The following is a 6,596-nucleotide window of genomic DNA, read 5'->3' as shown; positions in this document are numbered from 1 at the left end:
AATTTATTTTAGCCTTATGTGTTCAAAATATAATATTTTTTATATATTTATAATAATATATAATATTTATAATAAATTTATTTTAGTTTTATTTTTTTAAAATAATATTTGTTATTTATCTATAACAATAGTTTTTGAGTATTTTATAAATTCAGTATTTATAGAAAAAATAGTTTCAATTTATATACTTATTTGAAATTATTTTTATTAGTATTGTTTAATTTGTACAATTATTTAAATAATATTAGAAAATAGTTGTTTCATAAATAATTGTTGTAATGGTTGTAAAACCGTTCTTTAAAATAGTCAAAGAGAACGGTTTTATTTTGTTACTATAGCATAATGAAAAAATGAACTTTAACAACAACACTATAAAAATCGTTGTCTAAGACCATCTAATGGAACGGTTTTAAAGTGTAGCATTTTGGCAACGGTTTTAATGCGTTTCTTTTGTACAATTCTTTAAACAACAATAAAAAACCGTTGTTTAAAGCCAAATCATGGTAACGGTTATAAAACCGTTCTTTAAAATAATCAAAGAGAACGATTTTATTTTATTGCTAGAAATTGATGAAAAACTGAATTTAACAGTAACACTTTAAAAAACCGTTGTCTAAACCTATCTAAGAGAACGGTTTTAAGGCGTTACGAAATTTGGCGTTGCTAAAGGCCATATTTGTTGTAGTGCGAAGAGGCCGGAATTATCTTTTAGGAGTTCAGCCAGCCCTTGTTTTAGAGTTTCCCCTAGGTTGGCTCCTATATAAGTGTTTTTTCCTTCCTCGTTACCGACCTGTATCTCCTCGGTTCTTCCTCCCGGTTGTGGTCGCAGCTCTTCTCTGGCCCTTGCGCCGCCGAGCTCTATTGTGTGAACTTCTTTGCCCTTTCCTCTCAGATTTAGGCTTTCGTTGTAGCATTTTCTTGTTTCCTCTCAGATTTAGGCTTTCATTGTAGCATTTCCTTGCCAACTTTTGATCTCCCTTTACCGTTGCTATTCCCGTTGAGGTCGGGAATTTCATGCAGAGGTGGGGAGTGGATACCACCGCTCTGAGTCGATTAAGGGTAGCTCTGCCGATCAAAGCATTGTATGCTGACCCTACATCTATGACTATGAAGTCTATGCTCAGAGTCTTTGATTTTTTCCCTTTTTCAAAAGTGGTGTGGAGGGGCAAAAATCCCAGTGGTTTTATTGGCGTGTCCCCTAATCCATATAGGGTGTCGGGATAGGCTTTTAACTCTTTCTCATCTAACCCTAGCTTGTCGAAAGTGGGCTTGAAAAGAATGTCCGCCGAGCTTCCTTGGTCTACTAGGGTTCTGTGGAGATGGGCATTTTCTAGGATCATAGTTATTACCACTGGATCATCGTGTCCAGGGATTATTCCTTGCCCATCTTCTTTTGTGAATGAAATGGTAGGAAGGTCGGGTGACTCTTCCCCGACTTGGTAGACTCTTTTGAGATGTCTTTTGCGAGAGGATTTGGTGAGTCCCCCTCCCGCAAATCCTCCTGAGATCATATGGATATGTCTCTCTAGGGTCTGCGGTGGTGGGTCTCTTCTATCCCTATCATCTCGCTTTCTCTTTTCATGACTGTCCGACCTTATCAAGCCGACCTTCTCTAGCCAGCTTTTCTATCACATTCTTGAGGTCGTAGCAGTCGTTTGTGGAGTGACCATATATTTTATGGTACTCGCAATAATCGTTGTGGCTCCCCCCTTTTTTATTCTTAATGGGTCTAGGGGGTGGCAATCTTTCAGTGTTGCAAATCTCTCTGTATACATCCACTATGGAAACTTTTAGGGGAGTATAAGAGTGATATTTCCTTGACCTCTCGAGACCGAGTTCTTCCTTTTTCTTAGCTTCCCTTTCCCTCTCTTTAGTTGAGGGAGGGGGTCCAGGTCTCCAACTCAGGTCTCTCAATTTGGCATTTTCCTCCATATTGATGTACTTTTCAGCTATTTCTTGTACATCACTTAGAGAAACGGGGTGTCTTTTAGATATGGACTGTGAGAAGGGACCTTCTCTGAGCCCATTGACTAGCCCCATTATGACTGCCTCGGTGGGCAGGTCTTGGATCTCCAAACATGCTTTGTTGAACCTTTTCATATAGGCTCGTAGGGATTCTCCGACCTCCTGCTTTATTCCCAGGAGGCTCGGCGCATGTTTCACCTTGTCTTTCTGGATTGAGAACCTCATCAAAAACTTCCTTGAGAGGTCTTCAAAGCTAGTAACCGACCTCGGGGGGAGGCTATCGAACCACTCCATTGCTGCTTTCGATAAAGTGGTCGGGAAGGCCTTGCATCGCGTAGCGTCGGAAGCATCAGCCAGGTACATCCGACTTTTGAAATTGCTCAGATGATGCTTTGGATCCGTAGTTCCATCGTAGAGGTCCATATCAGGGCTTTTGAAGTTCCTCGGAACTTTAGCCCTCATTATGTCCTCGCTAAAGGGATCCTCTCCCCCTAATGGTGGCTCTTCCTGTTCGTCACGGGAGTTGCGATTTTTTAGGGAAGATTCCAGCTTTAAGAGTTTTCTTTCTAACTCTTTTCGCCGTTCCATCTCCTCTTTTAGGTACTTTTCAGTTTCCTTTTGCCGCTCCCGCTCTTGTTCTAACTGTTCCAGGCGGCTGTGGACTAACCCCATGAGTTCAGTTACATGGGATGGTCCTCCTTTTTCTGATTCGCGCCATTCTGAGGAATTTACCTTCGGGTTCTTTACTCCGGAGGTGCCTTCTCTATGCTGATTGTCAACTTCCTGGTGGAGGGCGAGGTCCGCATCGTTACTGCCTCTGTCCAGATTCTCTTGTTCAGAATCTGTCTCCACATGGCCTTCTTCGTGGGATCTGTCCGCCATCGATGGATGATCTCTTGGGTCCCCAGCAACGGCGCCAATGTTACGGTGGGTAACCGGAGATTAATAGAATGGATGACGTTGGTTGGCCCAAAGGTGTGGAGGAAGAGATTTCCGAATGAATGTGCAACTCGGGTGACTCCGTCCGACTTGTTTGTACGAGGAGAGGGGGTGGTACCTGAGGGGTGTCAGTGTATTTATAGTGGTGAGCCAATAACCACCGTTGGAGTAGTGCCGTATCTTTTGGGTGTTAACCGTCCCTTTATCTTAGGGAGGTTAAGATATGGCTTGATGAAGCGGGTAGAGAGATTTTAGGGGCGGTTACTCATTTGAATGAGCGTTTATCTGCCAGCTAATCTCATGTCCGACTTCTTTAGCGTAAGTCGTAGTCGACACCGACTTCTTATATGAAGGTCGGTGCTTAGCTAGGCTTAATCTTTCGGATTAGGCCTTTTATTTGGGTCTGGACTTTTATCATTGGGTCAGGATAGGAACAGTTATGTTATTTAAATTATAGTTCTTTGGCACTGAAAACAAGGTTATTGTTCATAAAAAACTCTTTTAAACTGAAAAAATTAATAAAATTACACTTATATGTTGATTTAAAAGTAATTTAATTTTTTTATTTTATCAAATTTTTCACTTTAAATATTTCTAATCTCCTTTGAAAAAAGGGACAGTATTATTCGGTTGTTAGTAATATAAATTGTCCCGTATGTTGCATTTCTTTTTATGCTACGGGCTTATTCAATAGGGTTTTAACTGATTCTTTTTAGTAAGGCAAACTTGTCCAAATAAAAAAAAAAACGTATTTGAAGAATTAAAGTCCAAAAATCGTATTTGAGAAAATAATAAAATTTTTAATTTTATTTTAGAAAAAAAACTTTCTTTTTCTACTTTCCAAATACTTTTAAAATTGATCAAACATTTGAAACTAAAATTATAAACTACTTGCATTAATTACCAATAAGTTTGAATCGGAAACAGAGTATTTTACAGAAAAAAATATATTCAAGGATGCAAAAACTAAGTTATTAAAGAAGAATATGAGCTAGGTGATAATTGTGAATTGAAGTGAGAAGCATCAGAAGGAACACATGCATTATTGGTATCTTAGGAAAGTTCACTTTAGAACCTTTACTTATTACCAAAATACTTGGTCGATCACCAATCCATCATTATCAATCATGTATTGCAAAAGTTGTTCATTCAATAACACTATAGATCGAAAATATGTCTTTACCTTTAAGCATGGCATATCACTAACTGATGATTTTGTTTTTTCTGGTTTATGTTACAAGAATCCAGCAATTGGTCCAATAAAGATTAAAGAAAAGGAAGTAGACATGACAAGACAAAACAAGGAAGGAATCTCCAAAATCTCTGGTTAGTACATACGCGTTGTTAGTTTTTTGTTTTCTCTTTTGGGAAATTGCATTGTGTAGTGTTTACTACTTATTGTTTATTATTATTATTTTGTTTACATGAGAGGATACATCAAAGTTGCATAACATGTGCCTTCAATATTTAGAGGCTATGCAAGAAAGAGCTTAAACACCATACACCCAAAGGTGAGGTTGATGGCATAAAGGTAAAGGGGATTCTAAACCTACCAATATCAAGGGACAACTCGTTTAATCAAATTCAATTAGTGTCGCTATGTATTTTCCTTTCCCTTTTTTCTAAATCTCCTTTAACGATAAAATTAGTTTTTTTTTTGTGATATTTACTAGTCCAACAACTCAAAGACTAATTATTGAAAATCTAAATTTCATTCAAGAATTTATCGTTGGTCAATGAATTGATGCATATACAAAGTTAGATTTAATCCGTCAACATTTACTTAAGCACACAAATAAATTAACTACTCAATTTAAATTAGTTCTGTAAAATTAGTGTTTAACCTTGTGATTATGGATAGCAAATAAACTTTAGTCAATTGGATGGATCCATTTAGCCAACCAAAAAAGATAGATTTAGATATTAATTTTATGTTGTTTAGAATAGTTTTTAATTACGAGTTATTGAATTTTGTAAAAAAATCACTTTATTTTTTTGCAATTCATCTAATTTTTTTAGTTTCGATTTAGGTTAAACTAAAAAAATCAATTTAATTCCTAAAAAAAAGCTCAATTTTTATTTTATAAATTTTATTTTAAGTTTTTATTTCGTTGCGAAATGAGAGTGTACTTTTGGAACTACATATTTAAATAGGATGGACTAATCCATTTGGCAGTATTTGGATAGTGTCTTTAAGACATAAATACATAGACACAAATACACAGTAAGACATAGACACATAATACACAATTTTTTTTGCTATGTTTGGTAATGATGTACAAGACATATTGATCTCAATCAAATATCATATTTACTCCTATCACTGCAACACTACTACCAACATTGCTTTCTACCATCACTGCCATTAATTTTGCAGCCTCAATCTAAAGAACTATGAAATATCATTAAATGAAAGATGAGGATTAACCTATCAATCCACTGTTAGGATTTGGTTGAATTAGTCCCACATTGCTTAGGATAGCAAATGGAGTGGGTGGCCTAGGCTATAAATATGAGGCTAAGTTCTCCATTTGTTTTTGCACCAGTCAGAAACACTTTAAGCTTGTATCTGATTTTTCTTTTCCTCTGTACTCTTTGATTAGAGAGTGTTGTGAGGTGTAGTTAGATATTTGCTTTGAGAGAGTGTGGGTGTACTGGGGTGCCGGTGTTAGAGAGAAAAAAGTCTATGTGTTGTAACAATTTTCACATAGTGATATTCTCTGGTTGTCATTTGACAACGGCCGTGGTTTTTTCTCCGGTAATTGGAGTTTCCACGTTAAATTCTTGTGTTGTGATTGTATCTATTTTATTTTTCTGTCAAAGGTGTTTTCTCAAGGGGGAATGGTGTCTTATTCCCAACAAGTGGTATCAGAGCTTCGGTTCGGTGGGATTTATTCTTAGTATGCTCTGTGGTTGCAGCCTAGTCTGAACTTCCACATCAGAAAAGAATTTTGTCCTGTGGCTTGAGGTTGATCTTTGGTTGTTGTTATTGTTGCTAGAAGGCAGTGTGACACTGTGAGAGTGCAGTTTGGAAAGGTTCTGGCTAAGAAAAGACCTAGTATTTAAGTGTGTCCATTGTGACCCACCTCTCTTTCCTGGGGACCCTTCCTAGTGCACGGTCTACAATTAAGTTATACTATTCCAGTATACGGTTGCAACAATGTCAGGATATTCAAGTGCTGTGAAGCTTGAAATAGAGAAATTTGATGGAAGAATCAATTTTGGCTTGTGGCAAATACAAGTCAAGGATGTGTTGATACAATCAGGTTTGCACAAGGCGTTGAAGGAGAAGATCTCTGGTATGAAGATGATGTTCTCTAGAAGACAAGAAGTATCCTCATGGTATTACCGTACTGCCATGGATAAGGATGAGTTATAGCAATTGGGTCCACAATTGCACACGAGCATTGGTTGGCGTTGAGATGCAAGGTGTGTGGCGGAGTTAGGTCGATGGCTGAAGAACTTCCAGGAAAAGCCAATTTGGAAGTTGCACCATGAATTTTCAGCAAGGTTTCGATTTGTACCAAGGCAAAATACTTGGAGTGGTCTAGAAATGCTTGGAGTGGTCTAATTCCAAGTGAGTATACTTTCATGGTGGAGTATGATAGTTCTCTGAACTATGATTGTCGGTATAGAGAATGGCAGCAAAAGATTGTCGGTGTTGACAATGGAAGCTGAAGATGTGTGACTAT

This window comes from Arachis duranensis, chromosome 6 (assembly GCF_000817695.3).
Source record: "Arachis duranensis cultivar V14167 chromosome 6, aradu.V14167.gnm2.J7QH, whole genome shotgun sequence".
Taxonomy (NCBI): domain Eukaryota; kingdom Viridiplantae; phylum Streptophyta; class Magnoliopsida; order Fabales; family Fabaceae; genus Arachis; species Arachis duranensis.
The sequence above is the reverse complement of the archived record's forward strand: the minus strand, read 5'-3'. Positions refer to the sequence as shown.